The following is an 18,277-nucleotide window of genomic DNA, read 5'->3' on the forward strand; positions in this document are numbered from 1 at the left end:
GGTAAGTGAACAGTTACATGGACAGAAAATGTTTAGAGGGATCTGGGCCAAATGCAGGCAAATGAAACTTGCTTAGGGAGGCACCTTGACCACGATGGATGAGTTGGGCCAAGGGGCCCGTTTCTGTGCTGCTATGGTGCAGGTAGAAGTCATTTCTCTTGAGAAAGATGCCGGCTGGCTTGCTAAAAGTTTTCAGCATTTTTTCTTCGTGTTTTTATTTCAGAATTCCAGTATTTTTTAGTTTTTTCAAACAAAGTTAGTGCATTTGTTAATATCATTGCCATTTTCAGTATCCATCACATCGTGTGTTTGTGTAACTCGTACTGAAAGTGTGTTAAGTATTGCATCATGGAAGGAACAGGCATATACCAGTGCAGAGTGCCTCTTCTCAATCTGGGAGCTGGCTTATGATGTTTGTTGTCTTATGGAGTCGATTTGTTTGAAATAATCATTCATACTGCTGACTCAGTCTTACATAATATTTTGTAGTAAGTCAGAAAGGGCAGGAATACTGAGGAGGAAGGTAGGAAATGTATACAGTGTAGAGTTCAGGAAAGGCTTTCTGGAACAAGATGACCTACATTGAGAAACTAAGAATGGACTTTTTGTGAACTTACTGAATCTTGAATTTTGCTATCTGTACCAAAACATTGTGGAATGGGGCAGTTACAACAAGATTAGCTACATCGTCAAATAAAATACGTTGCTCTGAGAAGTGGCAGTGTACCACCTTCTTATATAATTGAGTGCCACCATGTCCCAATCAGGTCCAGCGAACTCATTCTGGACTACCACAGTAATTTCAGTCGAAGAGTCGCCTCTGGGATTGTCACATCTGATTGGCATTACCTTGAGAAGGGGATAATATCAGGATGTACGGTGTCTGTGATCATCTTCTCCTTGGCGATGAACATGTTAGCCAGGTCAGCAGAAATAGAGTATAGAGGCCCGTTGTCCGTCAACCACCTATAAGAGCATTCATGGATGACCTGACTATAACAACAATGTCAGTGCCAGGATGCAGATGGATCCTCCAGGGTCTGGAGAAGCTCACTGCTTGGCCAAAGATGAACTTCAATCCTAAGAAATCCAGATCCTAAGTACTTAAGAGAGGAAAGATGGTTGACAAGCCAGTGAAGAGCTGTGGCAAGGTGTTTAACAGGTCACTGAAGGACACAGCATCCATCAAAACAGCAAGGGAAAAGCTGCAGCAATGGTTGCCTGCTGTGGACAAGTCAAGGCAACTGGGTAAATTCAAAGCTTGGATTTACCAGCACAGTATTCTCCCTCGGATCCTGTGGCCCCTGCTTGTCTATGATGTCCCACTGTCAACAGTTGAGACCTTTGAGAGAAAAATCAGCCAGCTCCTACATAAGTGGCTGGGTTTGCCTAGGAACCTAAGCAACATCGCCCTGTACGGGAAGTAAAACAGAATGAGGCTCCCCGTCAGCAGTGTGAGCACAGAGTTCATGGTCACCCGTGCAAGAGAAGTGCTGCAATACAGAGAGTCCAGCGACCCAAGGTCTCACACGCTGGTATTGAGGCGAGGATGGGCAGGAGGCAGAGGACACAGGATGAAGTTCAACAAGCTGAAGCTCGGCTGTGCCAGTGTGTGCTGGTGGGCTCAGAGTGGTACCGGGACAGGCAGGCATGAGTTGCTTCCCAACAGTCCGCTACGTTAGGGTGCAAGGAAGAGCGAGGCACCAGTCGGTCCAGCATGAGGTGCAAGCTGCTGTGGAGGAGCTACATGCCAGCAAGATTCCTGGCATGCAGCAACAAGGTGCATGGGCAAGATGGGAAGGGTAATGGAGCACAACACCTCGTGGGGGGAGGTTTGGCGACTGGGCCCTACCACATCAAGTTGCTGATCCAGTCGGTCTATGACATCTTGCCAAGCCCAGCGAACATCTACTGCTGGGGCAAGGCCGAAACACCAACATGCTCCTTATGCTGAGGGAAGGGGACATTAGAGCACATTCTCAGCTGCCCTGGGGGGGAGGGTGTTATCCTTGGCATCACAACCAGGTGCTGAAGACAGTGGCAGACACCTTGTGCACAGCCATCGCCAGGCCAAACACCACTGCCCAGCAAAGCAAGCAATTATTTTATCAGTGCAGGGGAGAAGACTCAAACACAATCCAAGGAGCATGCTGGCCTCCTAGGAACTGCAAAGGACTGGCAATTGAGAGTCGACCTTGGGAAACAGCTCAGATTTCCTGAGCACATCTCCTCGACCGTGCTTAGGCCAGACATAGTGCTGCTGTCAGAGCCACCTAGGCTGACCATTCCCTGGGAAGACAAGATGGAGGAGGCCTATGAAAGGAAAAAGACAAAGACATGGTGGAGGAGTGCTGCGGCAAGGGGTGGCAAGCACGTTGTATGCCCATAGAGGTGGACTGCAGAGGGTTTGCTGGGCAATCCCTCTGCCGAGCCTACAGCCGAATGGGTGTCTCAGGAGCCCAGTGGAGGAAAGCCATCAGGAATGCCATAGTGGCAGCAGAGTGGGCTGTGGATCAGGAGGAGTGATCCGTGGCAGAGTGCTGCTCCGACACAAGTCGGGGCCTGATCAACCCCGGTTGGGTCGTCCGGGCAACAGTGTCTGATGTTGAAAGACCTGAAGCACCCTGTGACCTCAGGTTACATCACTGATGATGCATCTGAGTGCATCACAAGATGTATCATTCTGTCTCAATATCAGAGGAATAAATTGTATGGTCAATATTTTATTGGTGTTGTGAGTCCTTGCTGTGTGCCAATCTGCTGTTGTATGTCTTTTATTACAATAGTGATCACACTTCAAAAGTCTTAATTTTCCAAGCACATATTTGGCTGTCTCAAAGCCGAAATAAATGCTATACAGTCTAGATATAAATCTTTTTTTTACTTTTGAAGCTAGAAAATACTTAGAGTTGCATAAAACTTTCCTAAATTCTAGCCCCTCCCCTCAACTTGATTCCAATCACTTAGATTAGATCAGATTCAACTTTATTGTCATTGTGCCGGGTACAGATACAAAGCCAATGAAATACAATTAGCATCTGACCAGAAATGCAAAGAATAGTGTTATTTACAAAATAACTACGAATAAAAAGTAAGTGCTACAGCGCACAAATATAAAAGTACTGAGACAGTGCAATACTGCTTTGCGCTGTGATGTGAGGTTCAGCAGTGTCACAGCCTCAGAGAAGAAGTTCTTCCTGAGCCTGCTGGTGCGGGATCGGAGGCTCCTGTAGTGCCTACCGGATGGGAGGAGAGTAAAAAGTCCATGGTTAGGGTGAGATGCATCCTTGACAATGCTTTTCGCCCTGCCCAGGCAGCGTTTATGGTAGATGCTCTCAATGGTGGGCAACTGGGTGCCGATAATCCGCTGGGCAGTTTTCACCACACACTGGAGTACTTTGTGGTCCGATACGGGACAATTGCCATCCCACACTGAGATGCAGTTGGTGAGTATGCTCTCAATGGTACAGTGGTAAAAGTCCGTCAGTATCCTGGGATAGAGGTGAGCTTTCTTCACGCTCCGCAGGAAATAAAGGCGCTGTTGCACCTTTTTGATCAGGATAGAGGAGTTCAGGGACCAGGTGAGATCCTCTGAAATGTGGACACCAAGGAATTTGAAGCTTGATACATGCTTCACTACAGCTCCGTTGATGTAGATGGGGACATGAGCATGATTCCTGTCATGCCTGAAGCCAGAGCCATGGCATTTACCAGAGCCATATGACAAACAACAGATACTATCCAACACCATTCCCAATTAGATGCAAAGAATTGGCCTAATCTTTCCATCCATTATTCTTTCCATCATTTTCCATCTCCAAGTTCAAGTTTAATTGTCATTCAACCACAGATGAATACAGAAAAACCATGCAGCATTCCTCCACGCCCAAGGTGCAAAGTACAGTACCAACAGTGACACACAACACAAGGCACATATAGCACATGTAAGATAGAAGTAAAGATCCAGTCACAAACAAATTAGCCCTTGTCCCTGAGAGTCATACCCCGTAGATGAATGACGCAGGATGTCGTTGGCAAGGACGAGCCCACAGCAATCCGATTGTCATGTGCTGGTGCAACTGCAGACAAGCTCAACCCAGCTTCTCTCCCACCAAGCGAACACTGGAGCACAGCACTGACAGGAGGGGGCAGCCCCACCCCAGCACGGACGCTGTGCCACACTGCCTCCAGCGTCTCCTCTCTTGGGCAGCTGCAAAAGGTGACCCTGCGGCACGAAGGCCTTATCAGATTTCCTTCTAGCTGCAGCAACGAATAATTCCCACCTAGGTACACAAGAGTGGTAAAGGATCTTCACTAGCACCTTGCAACACTGAACAGATGCGGTTTATTGGATATCCAATTCAATGCACAAGGCATGTATTCCATTTTTCTGTGTTGCCACAGTGAAAATATTTGCTATTAATAAAATTAACCATCTCAATAAATTTCCTATTTCAAAGTAATTCTTTGCACTACTGTCTGGGAAAAAACCCAAATTTTACTCAAAAGCAATATTGCTTTACAAAGTTTTAAAATAATGATCAGATTCCATCTGTCAGAAATGTTTCTTTTCTACTCCTGTATGACTCCTGTTAACTATAAGCTTAAGGTAAAGGGCATAATAACAATCTAAAAATTCAGTTACTCCCCTAACAGGAACCAACTTTAAATCATCCTGTGTAAATAGCTGTTGACACTAACCTTTCATGAGCACACTTTGTGTGTGGCCATTGATCTCTGGGATGTATTCTCTATTCCCCACTGAGTTACTTTTTCCCTTTGGTTTGAGTCTGCGTCTTGGCTGGTGGGTGTGCAAATTATTTCAAACGTTTAGCTTGTCTCAGAACCCAGTAGCCAGATCTCTAGTCAGCCAGATGAAAGCATGACCTTCACAACCCTTAGGGAGCTGTAGGAGTTTGAAGGGCTTTGAGGAAGGAAAGCTATTAAAATTTATTTTCAACAAAGATTGGAGGGGTTCTTTGAAATTGAAACCAGCCACGCAGCAGCTGTAGTGAATTCTGTGACATTGTTCTGTCACAATTGCAGTGATGTGTGAAATATTAAATCCTTTCAGGGCATTTCTCTGCAATGTAAGTAGCTTTCCCACCTTTTCCTATAACCTCGCAAATCCTCCCTCCTGCCATCTTGTTCCAAAGTCCCGAGATAAGGAGATCATGCAAACAGACAAGCATTTGTTAATCACCTCATGAAAAGAAGTCATATTGCTGGTAGACCAACTGCACATTGTTCTTATTATCTTTCCTGAAAATGTGTGTCTTCCAAAATCTCCTTGAATAGCACTGGTAGCCTTTGTGTTCCTGCTTATCTCCCTCCTAGCCCGACCATTCCCTCCCCCAGCCTGGCTCCATTTGCCTTTCTTTTCCTTGTCCACTTCTACCTATCATCCACCCACCTCTATTTCCCAACGACAGGCCTCCCATTCCTACACCTCTTTCCTTCATTTGTGTGTCATCATTGGGCCTTCTTACTTCCCTCTCTCTGCCATTCCCCTAACAGAACAATACCCCAGGGACCCAGAGTTGTGCCTGTGACTTGTAATTGCTGTGCTGACTGTGCAGGAAGACCTTGTCATCGACTGAGAAGAGCAATGAATAAAAATATTCTTTATGGAATTCTTTAGCACATGAGAAGTACCTGAGGAAATCTTCCACATGTATAGAAATCATTTGCACCTTATCATACTGGATGACAAGTACATCAAGACTTCCTTACATTACACAATTATAATTTGATCGTTCCATTGTCTCCGTTGTCCACTGTTAGTCCCTGATGGCACTGAACTAAAGGTAAGATTTGCCATATTTTTCAGCATTCAAGGCGATATTATAAATGCCACAACGGTTGCTGCAGTTTAATTTCTGTAGCAATGGAAGGTTCAACTTGGATCTGAATTTCTCCTGTTTTCTTCCCACCACATGGTAGTTCAGGAAGGTGGCTCACCTTTATCTTCCCAAAGGATGGGTAATAAATACTGGTGTCCACATCCTCAGAGTAAATTAAAAACAAGATTCCTGCTAAAGATCTGACAGGGGTTTGAGGAGGACAGATCTACTGCCCATTTTTAACTATTTACACATTTTCTCAATGTTAGTGGAGCGCTCATAGAGTCACACAGTGTGGAAACCGGCCCTTCAGCCCATTGAGTCTGTGCCAGCCTTGAAGCATCCATTTACACTGTTCCTAGACTAATGTCAATGCATTCTCACCATTTTCCATCATCTCCATACTCCCACACCTGATTCTACCACTTACCCACATACACACTCCCCTCATCATCTGCTGCTCGGGAGAAAATCCAGCTTTTCAGAATAGCACCTACCTTTCAATCCAGGCAGTATGCTGGTAAACCTTTTTGGCACCCTCTCCAAAGCTCCCACATTCTATAATGGGGTGACAAGAAATGAATGCAATACCCAGATGCAGCATACTCAGAGTTTATAAAACTACAACACACTTTATGATGCTTGAACTCATTTCCTCAAATCATAGAAGCCAACATGGCAAAGGCAATTTGTATTTAAAATTGCAGGTGAACGGTTCTAAGGATAAGGTAAAATTAATATCATTGTGCATTAACTGCAAAAGTCAACCAAACAATGCATGCTTCTTTCGAGTTGTTTTCCTTTTCAGTTGTGTATTTTCCACAACCAATTGGACAATAGTTCCCTTTATAGATGCTGCCTGACCTGCTGAGTTCCAACAGCAGTTCTTATGTGTTTCTCGAGACAATAGTTTGGGCTAAACTGGTATAAGAGCCTTTTTCCAAAAATGTTGCCTCCCAGAAAGAGCCTCCTCTGGCCCTATTTAGAAGAATGCAGGTGTAGCAATTTAAACCCTTGAGCCTATTTGTTCTTCAATATGCTTGGACCTCAATATTGACCTCAGGCCAATGTCAATCAGGCTTTAGATGATCTGAGCAATGGGATCAACATGCATGAAACAACGCATCCTAATGCCTTCACCACTGTTTTATGAGATTTTAACCAGGCCAGTCTGAAAAAATCACGAAGCAATTATCATCAACAGATCACTTGCAATACCAGAGGAAACAACACACTGGACCATTGCTACACCACCATCAGGAATGAAATTCAATAAAAAATAAATTACAAAAAAAAGAATGCCTACCATGCTATTCGACGCCCTCACTTCAGGAAATCTGATCACCTGGCTGTACTTCTACTCCCTGAGTATAGGCAGAGACTGAAGACTGCAGCATCAGTAGTGACGACCAAGAAGGTATGGACAAGGGAAGCACAGGAGTGCTTTGAATCGGTGGACTGGACTGTATTCAGGGATTCATCTTCGAACCTGGATGAGTATGCTGCAGTTGTTACCAACTTCATTAAAACCTGTGTGGATGAGTGTGTGCCTACAAAGACTTGCTGTATATTTCCAAACCAAAAGCTGTGGATGAACCAAGAGGTACATCGTCTGCTGAAGGCTGGATCTGTGGCATTCAACTCTGATGATCTAGGCCTGTACCAGAAAACCAGGTATGATGTGCGGAGGGCTATTTCAAGGGCGAAGAGACAATTTCAAACACGGTTGGAGGCGACATCAGATGCACGACAACTCTGGCAGGACTTGTAAGATATTACTTCCTACAAAGCGAAACCCAGTAGCATGAATGGCAGGAATGATTTACTACCAGATGAATTCAATGCCTTCTACGCCCGCTTTGAAAGGAAGAGTACAACTAGAGCTGTGAAGATCCCTGCTGCACCTGATGACCCTGTGATCTCTGTCTCAGAGGCCGATGTTATTCTCTCTTTAAAGAGAGTGTACCCTTGCAAGGCAGAAGGTCCCAATGGAGTATCTGGTAAGGATCTGAAAACTTGTGTCAGCCGACTGGCAGGAGTATTCAAGGACATTTTCAACCTCTCACTGCTACGGGCGGAAGTTTCCACTTGCTTCAGAAAGGCAACATTATACCAGTATCTACAAAGAATAACATGAGCTGCCTTAATGACTATCCCCCGGTAGCACTCACATCTACAGTGATGAAATGCTTTGAGAGATTGGTCATAACTAGACTGAACTGCCTTGGCAAGGACCTGGACCCATTGCAATTTGACTATCACCACAATAGATCAATGGCAGATGCAATCTCAATGGCTCTCCACACGGCTTTAGACCACCTGGACAACATAAACACCTATGTCAGGATGCTGTTCATCAACTAGAGCTCAGCATTTAATACCATCATTCCCACAAACCTGATTGAGAAGTTGCAGAACCTGGGCTTCTGTACCTCCCTCAGCAATTGGATCCTCAACTTCCTAACCAGAAGACCACAATCTGTGTGGGTTGGTGATAACATCTCCTCCTCGATGACAATCAACACTGCTGTACCTCAGGGGTGTGCGCTTAGCCCACTGCTCTACTCTCTTCACAACCATGATTGTGTGGCTAAGCATAGCTCAAATGCCATCTATAAAGTTGCTGATGATACAACCATTGTTGGTAGAATCTTAGTGGTGACAACAGGAATGAGATATGCCAACTAGTGGAGTGGTGTCGCAGCAACAACCTGGCACTCAATGTCAGTAAGACGAAAGAGCTGATTGTGGACTTCATGAAAGGTAAAACAAAGGAACAGGTGCCAATTCTCATAGAGGGATCAGAAGTGGAGAAAGTGAACAGTTTCAAGTTCCTGGGTGTGAAGATCTCTGAGGACCTAACCTGGTCCCAACATATCGATGCGGTTATAAAGAAGGCAAGACAGCAGTTATACTTCATTAGGAGTTTGAAGAGATTTGGTATGTCAACAAATACACTCAAAAACTTCTATAGATGTAGCATGGAGAGCATTCTGACAGGCTGTATCACTGTCTGACATGGGGGTCCAAATGTCTCGCTGATTCAGCAACCTAGTTCTGAGATCATCGACTTTATTCACCAGAGACTGCACGTTTACCAGCAAGATAGTCAGTATTGGGAGTTTAAAACCCCATTTCCTTAAATGCATTTGTATCCCTGATCTGCAGCCACATTTCCTGCGTGGAATCACGAATCCGTCCCCAATCGGCATTGTTTCATATATAATTATAAAGAAGGCAAGACAGCGACTATATTTCATTGGGAGTTTGAAGAGATTTGGTATTTCAACAAATACACTCAAAAGCTTCTATAGATGTACCATGGAGAGCATTCTGACAGGCTGCATCACTGTCTGGTATGGGGGGAGGGGGAGAGCTACTGCACAGGACCGAAAGAAGCTGCAGAGGGTTGTAAATTTAGTCGGCTCCATCTTGGGTTCTAGCCTACAAAGTACCCAGGACATCTTCAAGGAGCAGTGTCTCAGAAAGGCAGTGTCCATTATTGAGGACATCCAGCACCCAGGGCATGTCTTTTTCTCACTGTTACCATCAGGTAGGAGGTACAGAAGCCTGAAGGCACACACTCAGTGATTCAGGAACAGCTTCTTCCCCTCTGTCATCCAATTCCAAAATGGACATTGAACCCTGGACTCTACCTCACTTTTTTAAAACATATAATATTTCTGTTTTTGCATGATTTTTAATCTATTCAGAACATTGTATCATTTCTTAATGCATGCATTTCTAAATGACAATAAACAAGGACTGAGTGTCCTTATAATGTAAATCTAAATATGTATTTGGTATAAAGTATACTGAATAAGATTTACTTATTATTTTTTCCTTCTCTATTATGCATTGTATCGAACTGCTGCTACTTAAGTTAACAAATTTCACGTCACATGCCGGTGATAATAAACCTGATTCTGATTCTGCAGATATGATGATCAGCTATTGTAAATTGTCCCTAGTGTAAGTGGATGGTAGGAGAAGGGAGGGGGAGTTGATTAGAATATGAAAGGAAATGTAGGATTAGTGTAGTTACACAAGGTGTGTGACAGTTGGTGTAGATCTGGACTGTATCGTATGACTCTATGAATTCTATAAACTTTATGAAGGTTATGGCTGGTCTGTGACTTAATTACATATACTCATCATCATCATCGTCATCATCAGGTGCCCTGCCCAGTTTGAGCTTTGACTGCCATGGCCCACACACTCCTGTTTCGGGTCAAGTGGATCAATTCATTCGTATTCATTTCCAGTTCTCTGGCTGCTGTCTCCATCATCAGTTGTCTTTGTCTTCCCCTTGCTTTCTTCCTTTCAATCTTTCCCATAATTACCGTGCATTCTAACTCCTCTTTCCTAATCATATGTCCAATGAAGTTACGTTGCCTTTTCATGATCTCATACATTATTTCTCTTTGTGTTTGCTTTGTTCATGGCATCCCCGTTAGATATTCGTTTCGTCCATATACTCAACAGTATATACACATATACTCAACAATTCCCAAATCTCTTAATGTCCTAATTAATCAAAAATTTATTATTGTCATAAACAACAAACAATTCGTCTCACATCTATTGCCGTCTATGGATGAGAGTTCCAAACTTCCACTGGCCTCTGCATGTGAAACTGTACTAACAGGGTCAGACAGTAATATAACCTGGAAGCAGCCCTTCAGCCCACTCAGCCATACTAACCAACATGTCCACCTAGGCCAGTCCATTTGCCTGTGTTTGTCACACATCCCTGGAAATTAGTTCTGCTTATTTCAGTGTCGAGCAGTTCTCACTGAAACAAAATCAGAATCAGAATCACTGACACTAGCGGTAAAATTTACTGTTTTGTGGCATCAGTACGGTGTAGGAATAACAAATTATATAAGTTACAGTAAAAATAAAGAAAGAAACAGTGCAGAACAGGGATAGCCAGTTAGTGTTCATGGGGTCCTCGACCATTCAGAAATCTGACTGCAGAGGGGGGAAGTTGTTTCTAAAACATTGAGACTGATCTTCGAGTTCCCGTTAGACCTCCATGATGGTAGTAATGAGAAGAGGGCATGTCCTGGATGGTGAGGGCCTAAATGTCTTTAAAATCTTTATCAGATTTGAGTTTGTGCAATATGCGCATGCCGGCCCTTACGGTTTGCTTCTGGTTCACTAATGCATGCTTACACAGATGTTGGAACAGCCCTGTTGCATTTCAAGCTGTCTGTGGACAGGACCCAGTTGTGACTTTGAGTATGTCTGTTTTTAACTTTCTCACTCTGTCCCACCCTGCTGCACTGCCCAGTCTTTCAGGATATTGTGACAGAGATCCATGGCAAACTAAATCATGCATCTAAGGCAAAAAAAAACTTCCATTTTGTCACAGCCTCTACAAAACCAACTGAGTTATGATTAGACCAGGGTCAAGCGTGAGCCTTCCAGTATGTTTGAATGTGAACATCCTGAGTTTATTACCATAGGGATTCACGGAAACGAGTTTCTGCAGTCATTCTTTCTCCATGTAAAATTCTTGGAATGCTTCAAGCCTACAGCAATCATGAGCAATACTTAACATGAAGCTCAGATTTCAAATAATGTTGGAAAATTCAAATAACGCAAGGATAATCTCACAGATTCTGGGAATCTGAAATAACAACAAAAATGATGAAAGTATCTCCTTAAGTTGATGCTAATGTTTCCTGAACTGCTGATGCTACCAGCATTCATTATCATTACTCTGTCTGGGGCTCTCATATATCCACCTTCACATTTTGATGTGATCAGTATCCTCCGCTTACAAACAAAAATTCTTGTCATCTGCTTTCTCTGAGAACATACACAGTTTTGAACTGTTTCAAATTCAAATATCAAGGAATCAACTTTATTCATGTTGCAGGTGAAAAACAAAAACATACCTTAATTAGATCTGGTATTAAAATTTGATTTTTCAAAATAATACATCAAAAATGATTACTTCTGTCATCTTCAATATTTCCACTGGTTTAATCTTCAATACTGGATTGAAAGCAGAGAACTGACGACTATGTCATCCTTATATTTTGAACAGATGTTCACTGACTCATATTTCTCTCCTCTTCAATGCAAAAAAGGTTGAACCTGTTATGTTTTAAATTTTTAATAAACCACAAGATTTTGAGCAGGTGACATTACTTTAGCAGATAGAAATGCAGGGAAAAGTTTGATGTTTAGAAAGCTTGAAAAACATTCTGAAAGGTAGTGTAAAAAGGGCTCAGGTGTGTATCAGCTCAGAGAGAATGAGGACAGCACTTAATGTTTCAGATGGGGGTAGTATTGTGTGATCCTTGACTTGAAGTATTTGCAGATGATTTGACTTTGTAGACTTGCAAAGCATCTGCAATAAATTGCATGTTAAATTAACATTGAGCTCACAAAGCAATACCATCTGGTCCACCAAATCGATCCCATCAGACATGGCCCATATGCACTATTGAGACACAGCCTCAAGTCATGTCTCTGGCAAAGCGAATAAAAACATGAGACCAATTTGGGAAAATATGCTCAAAAGACTCCTTCCTGACCAATTCTGCATCCAATCGCAGTCAAACTAACTTCAGACCGCAATAAAGCAATCCTGCTGGATGAGTTCAGGGGCTGAAGCAGCATCTGTGGGGGAAAAGTAAAGGTTTTGATGCAGGGTTTCATTCCCCTCCACAAATGCTGCCTGACCCACGGATGAATCTGGCTTTCGTGAGCCAGTGCCTCATGTAGATACTTCAGGTGGTAGAGACAGATTTTATAGGCTGAATCCACTGCTCTCTATATAAACAAATTGCCATTCAAAATGTATATTTGTTACCACACACTACCTTGAGAAACATTTTCTTGCAGGTGGTCAAAAATACAGTCTAGTTTTATCAAAAAACTATGCATAAACAGACACAGACTGACAAACACCTATGGCAAAAGAAGGCAAACTGCAAATTAAAATAACACTGAAAACGTGAGTTGTAAAGAGTCCTTGAAAATGAGTCTGTATGCCATGAAATCAGTTCAGAGTAGTGGCGAATAATGTTATCCACATAGTCTAAGCCGCCTGACGGTTGTAGGATAAGAACTGTTCTTTAACCTGGTGCTGTGGAACCTAAGGCTTCTGTACCTCCTGCCTGATGGCAATAGCAAGAAGAGGGTGTGGCCCGGGTGGTGGGGGTCTTTGATGATTCATGCTGCTTTCTTGTGGCAGCCGTCCATGGAAATATTCTCAGTGGTGGGAGGGCTTTGCCTGTGATGGTCTGGGCTTGTATCCACCACTTTCTGCAGCCTTTTCCCCTTCCTGGGCGTTGCAGTTTCCTTACCAGATCATGATGATGCAAACTTTCCACTGCGCACCTATGGAAGTATAGAGCCGATGATCATCTCTTTGGTTTTGCAGATGCTGAATGAGAAGTTATTGTGGTGGCACCACTCAACTAAATTTTCAAATTCTCTACTATATGACAGTTCATCACCACCTTCGGTTTAGCCAGCAACAGTATCAGATCATGATGCCACCAATTAAGTTCTTGAGCTGTCACCAGCGGGTATTCTGCCTCATTGACTCCCTGACTGACAGTCTTTTTTTATACATGTAATTTCTAAATAATCTGGCTGAGGTATCAGTTTTGGGTAGCATCAGAATTAGGCTTGTGCACTTTGAGTTATTTTTACTGAATTGTTTTTTTGCTAGTTTATCTTGCTCTTTCACCTGACTTGTTAATGGAAGTGGTATTGCTGGTCACTCTCTCAAGAATACTGTTAACCATAAAGACTATACCATCCTTTCCAAGTATGCTGTTAATGATTCATATGTAATGGACAAACTCCTAGAGGAACTCAGCGGGTTGAGCAATATCTGTCAGAGGACAAGAATTGTTAATGTTTTGTCGAGGCACTGAATCAGGATTCCAGCAAAGGCAGCCTCCTGTGTCCTCAATCACACACTCTGGACTCTCTATATAGCCTCTCTACGGCTGAACACCATTTTGTCCCATTTGCCAATTAAGTAGCAACGTGACTACACTCTAGCTTCCTGTGGGTCTCAGTTTCCTGTAATTAAGGATATCTCTTATTGAAAACTGAGGTACGTAGGAATTTCTTCACACAGAGAATGGTGAATCTCTGCAATCCTCTACCCAGAAGGTTGTGAAGGTTTTTCATTGGAGGTATTTAAAAAGCAAATGGACTTTTTAATGAAAATTAGCAATTAGAGGGTGACAGGGAGACACAAAACTAAATGCCCAGGGTGGATCAGCCATGATTACGTTGATAAATTGGTAAACTAGTAAATTGTCACATATACCTAGGTACAGTGAAAAACTTTGTTTTGCAAGTCATCTATATAGATCAATTCAACACATTGAGGCAGTACAAGGGAAAAGTAATAAAATAATATGCAGAATTGTGGGAGGTTGGCTCACAAGTAGAGAAAGCTTGGAGACAGTGTGAGAGGGAGGATAAGCAGGTGATAGAGAAGGGATACGCTCAGACCGATGGTTTGAGGTATGTCTATCTTAATGCAAGAAGCATCATGAACAAAGCGGATGAGCTTGGAGAGTGGATCAGTATTTGGAGCTATGATGTTGTGGCCATTACAGAGACTTGGATGGCACTGGGGCAGGAATGGTTACTTAGAATGCCCGGCTTTAGACGTTTCAGAAAGGACAGGGAGGGAGGCAAAGGAGGTGGGAGGCATGGCACTGTTGATCAGAGATAGTGTCACAGCTGCAGAAAAGGAGGAAGTCATGGAGGAATTGTCCACTGAGTCTCTGTGGGTGGAAGTTAGAAACAGGAAGGGGTCAATAACTCTACTGGGTGTTTTTTATAGACCACCCAATAGTAACAGGGACATCGAGGAGCAGATAGGGAGACAGATTCTCGAAAGGTGTAATAATAACTGGGTTGTCGTGGTGGGAGATTTTAATTTCCCAAATATTGATTGGCATCTCCCTAGAGCAAGGGGTTTAGATGGGCTGGAGTTCGTTAGGCGTGTTCAGGAAGGTTTCTTGACACAATATGTAGATAAGTCTACAAGAGGAGAGGCTGTACTTGATCTGGTATCGGGAAATGAACCTGGTCGGGTGTCAGATCTCTCAGTGGGAGAGCATTTTGGAGATAGTGATCATAATTCTATCTCTTTTACCATATCATTGGAGAGGGATAGGAACAGACAAGTTAGGAAAGCGTTTAACTGGAGTAACGGGAAATATGAAGCTATCAGGCAGGAACTTGGAAGCATAAATTGGGAACAGATGTTTTCAGGGAAATGCATGGCAGAAATGTGGCAAGTGTTCAAAGGATATTTGTGTGGCGTTCTGCATAGGTACATTCCTCTGAGACAGGGAAAGGATGGTAGGGTACAAGAACTGTGGTGAACAAAGGCTGTTGAAAATCTAGTCAAGAAGAAAAACTTATGAAAGGTCCAAAAAGCTAGGTAATGATGGAGATCTAGAAGATTATAAGGCTAGCAGGAAGGAGCTTAAGAATGAAATTAAGAGAGCCAGAAGGGGCCATGAGAAGGCCTTAAAATTCAGGATTCAGGAAAACCCCAAGGCATTCTACAAATACATGTAGAGCAAGAGGATAAGATGTGACAAAATAGGACCAATCAAATGTGACAGTGAAACAGTGTGTATGGAAGCTGAGGTACTTAATGAAAACTTTGCTTCAGTATTCACTATGGAGAAGGATTTTGGCGACTGTAGGGATGACTTATAGTGGATTGAAAAGCTTGAACATATAGACATTAAGAAAGAGGATGCGCTGGAGCTTTTGGAAAGCTTCAAGTTGGAATAATCTCCGGGACTGGACAAGGTGTACCCCAGGCTACTGTGGGAGGCAAGGGAGGAGATTGCTGAGCCTCTGGCGATATCTTTGCATCATCAATGGGGAAGGGAAAGGTTCCAGAGGATTGGAGGTTTGTAGCTATTGTTCCGTTATTCAAGAAAGGGAGTGGAGATAGCCCAGGAAATTATAGACCAGTGAGTCTTACCTTGGCAATTGGTAAATTGACAGAAAAGATCTTGAGAGGCAGGATTTATGAACATTTGGAGAGGCATAACATGATTAGGAATAGTCAGCATGGCTTTGTCAAAGGCAGGTCGCGCCTTACAAGCCTGATTGAATTTTTTGAGGATGTGACTAAACATTTTGATGAAGATAGAGCAGTAGATGTAGTGTATCTGGATTTCAGCAAGGCATTTGATAAGGTACCCCATACCATGCTTATTGAGAAAGTAAGAAGGCATGAGATCGAAGGGGACCTTGCTTTATGGGTCCAGAATTGGCTTGCCCACAGAAGGCAAAGAGTGGTTGTAGATGGGTCATATTCTGCATGGACGTCAGTGACCAGTGGTGTGCCTCAGGGATCCGTTATGGGACCCCTATTCTTTGTGATTTTTATAAATGACCTGGATGAGGAATTGGATTTGCTGATGACATAAAGATTGGGGGTGCTGTGGATAGTGTGGAGGGCTTTCAGAGGTTACAGCGGGATATTGATAGGATGCAAAACTGGACTGAGAAATGGCAGATGGATTTCAACCCAGATAAGTGTGAGGTGGTTCATTTTAGTAGGTCAAATATGATGACAGAATATAGTATTAGTGGTAAGACTCTTGGCAGTGTGGAAGATCAGAGGAATCTTTGGGTCCAAGTCCATAGAACACTCAAAGCTGGTGCACAGATTGTGTGGTTAAGAAGGCATACGGTGCATTGGCCTTCATGAAACATGGGATTGAGTTTAGGAGCCGAGAGGTAATGTTGCAGCTATATAGGACCCTGGTCAGACCCCACTTGGAGTACTGTGTTCAGTTCTGATCGCCTCACTACAGGAGGGATGTAGAAACCATAGAAAGGGTGCACAGGAGATTTACAAGGATGTTGCCTGGAATTTGGGGTATGCCTTATGAAAATAGATTGAGTGAACTCGACCTTTTCTCCTTGGAGCGACAGAGGACGAGTGGTGACCTGATAGAGGTGTATAAGATGATGAGCAGCATTGATCGTGTGGATAGTCAGATGCTTTTTCCCAGGGCTGAAATGGCGAGCATGAGAGGGCACAGTTTTAAGGTGCTTGGAAGTAGGTATAGAGAAGATGTCAGGGGTAAGTTTTTTTTTTAAAAAAATGCAGAGAGTGGTGAGTGCATGGAATGGGCTGCTGGCGATAGTGGTGGAGGTGGATATGATAGGGTCTTTTAAGAGACTCCTGGACAGGTATATGGAGCTTAGAAAAATAGAGGGCTATGGGTAACTCTAGGTAATTTCTAAGGCAAGTACATGTTCAGCACAGCTTTGTGGGCCGAAGGACCTGTACTGTGCTGTAGGTGTTCTATGTTTCTATATAGTGTTGCAGAGAATGTGCATGGCAGATGGACAATGAGGAGGCATAACAAAGTCTTCTGGTTGAAGATCGTGCTGATGAAACACAACAATGACTTGTTGGCAGTAAACAAAACTACTGATTACTTTATTAAACACACTTTTTCTCCAAAATGATCATGGCAATCAATAGTCTGGTACTTCCCTTTTGAAGCTCAGCATTTGAACTGCCTCTACAACCTGGCATTTTTGCAACGTGAACTGAACTCAGAAGTGAAGGATGGTTGCGGCATGGTGTGTATGGGCCAAATGGAGGCATAAGGCCTAGGCCCAAGAGCAGGGCGTGAGCCAACGTATGGCCACTGCTGAATGGACTTGGAGCAAACTTAAAGCAGCAAATCTGAGGTGAAGTGAGGTGAGCCAAGCCGAGGCAAGGCAGAGTTGGGGTAGCAGGGGCCATACCTAAGAGTGTGGAACAAGCAGATGTTTGACTGATTAAAGCACTGGACCAGACTGGAAAAGTCAGGTACAGGCCAAACAGAAGCCACAGGGCCCAGGCTGGAGGCAAGGGACGGGACAGTGTTCAGCTCACTGCTCGTCAAGGATTACTCATTTCTGTGCTGGGGCCTGCAACTAACCAGCTCCTGGATTGGCTGTGAACGGCTTCATGGTGGTGAACTCACTTTTGTGAACCCTATTTCTGAATGTTATTAGCTTACTTTTTGTTTACACAATTTGTTCTTTTTTTGCACATTGGATGTTTGACAGTCTTCTTTCATAATGGTTTCTGTTTTGTGGCTGCCTGTAAGGAGATCTGTCAGGTTCTGTCAGGTTTTAGCAAGGCTCAAGTGCAGACCAATGAATACTATTTCACCAGGATTATTAGGGAGCACAAAGGCAACAGTCTTTCAAAAACAGAAGGCAGACACAAATCCAAAATGGCAGGCAGAGGTCTTACCAGGAAAGGCAGTCAGGCAAGGGCAGACAATCCAGAGCACACAGGCAAAAATCAGGTCCAAGAGCAGGCAAAGTCCAAAACACAGAATCAGGCCAAATTAGTTGACAGAAGTCACAATGACAGACTGGAACAACACAAGTTAGAACTGGGA

This window comes from Mobula birostris, chromosome 1 (genome assembly GCF_030028105.1).
Source record: "Mobula birostris isolate sMobBir1 chromosome 1, sMobBir1.hap1, whole genome shotgun sequence".
In the NCBI taxonomy this organism is placed as follows: domain Eukaryota; kingdom Metazoa; phylum Chordata; class Chondrichthyes; order Myliobatiformes; family Myliobatidae; genus Mobula; species Mobula birostris.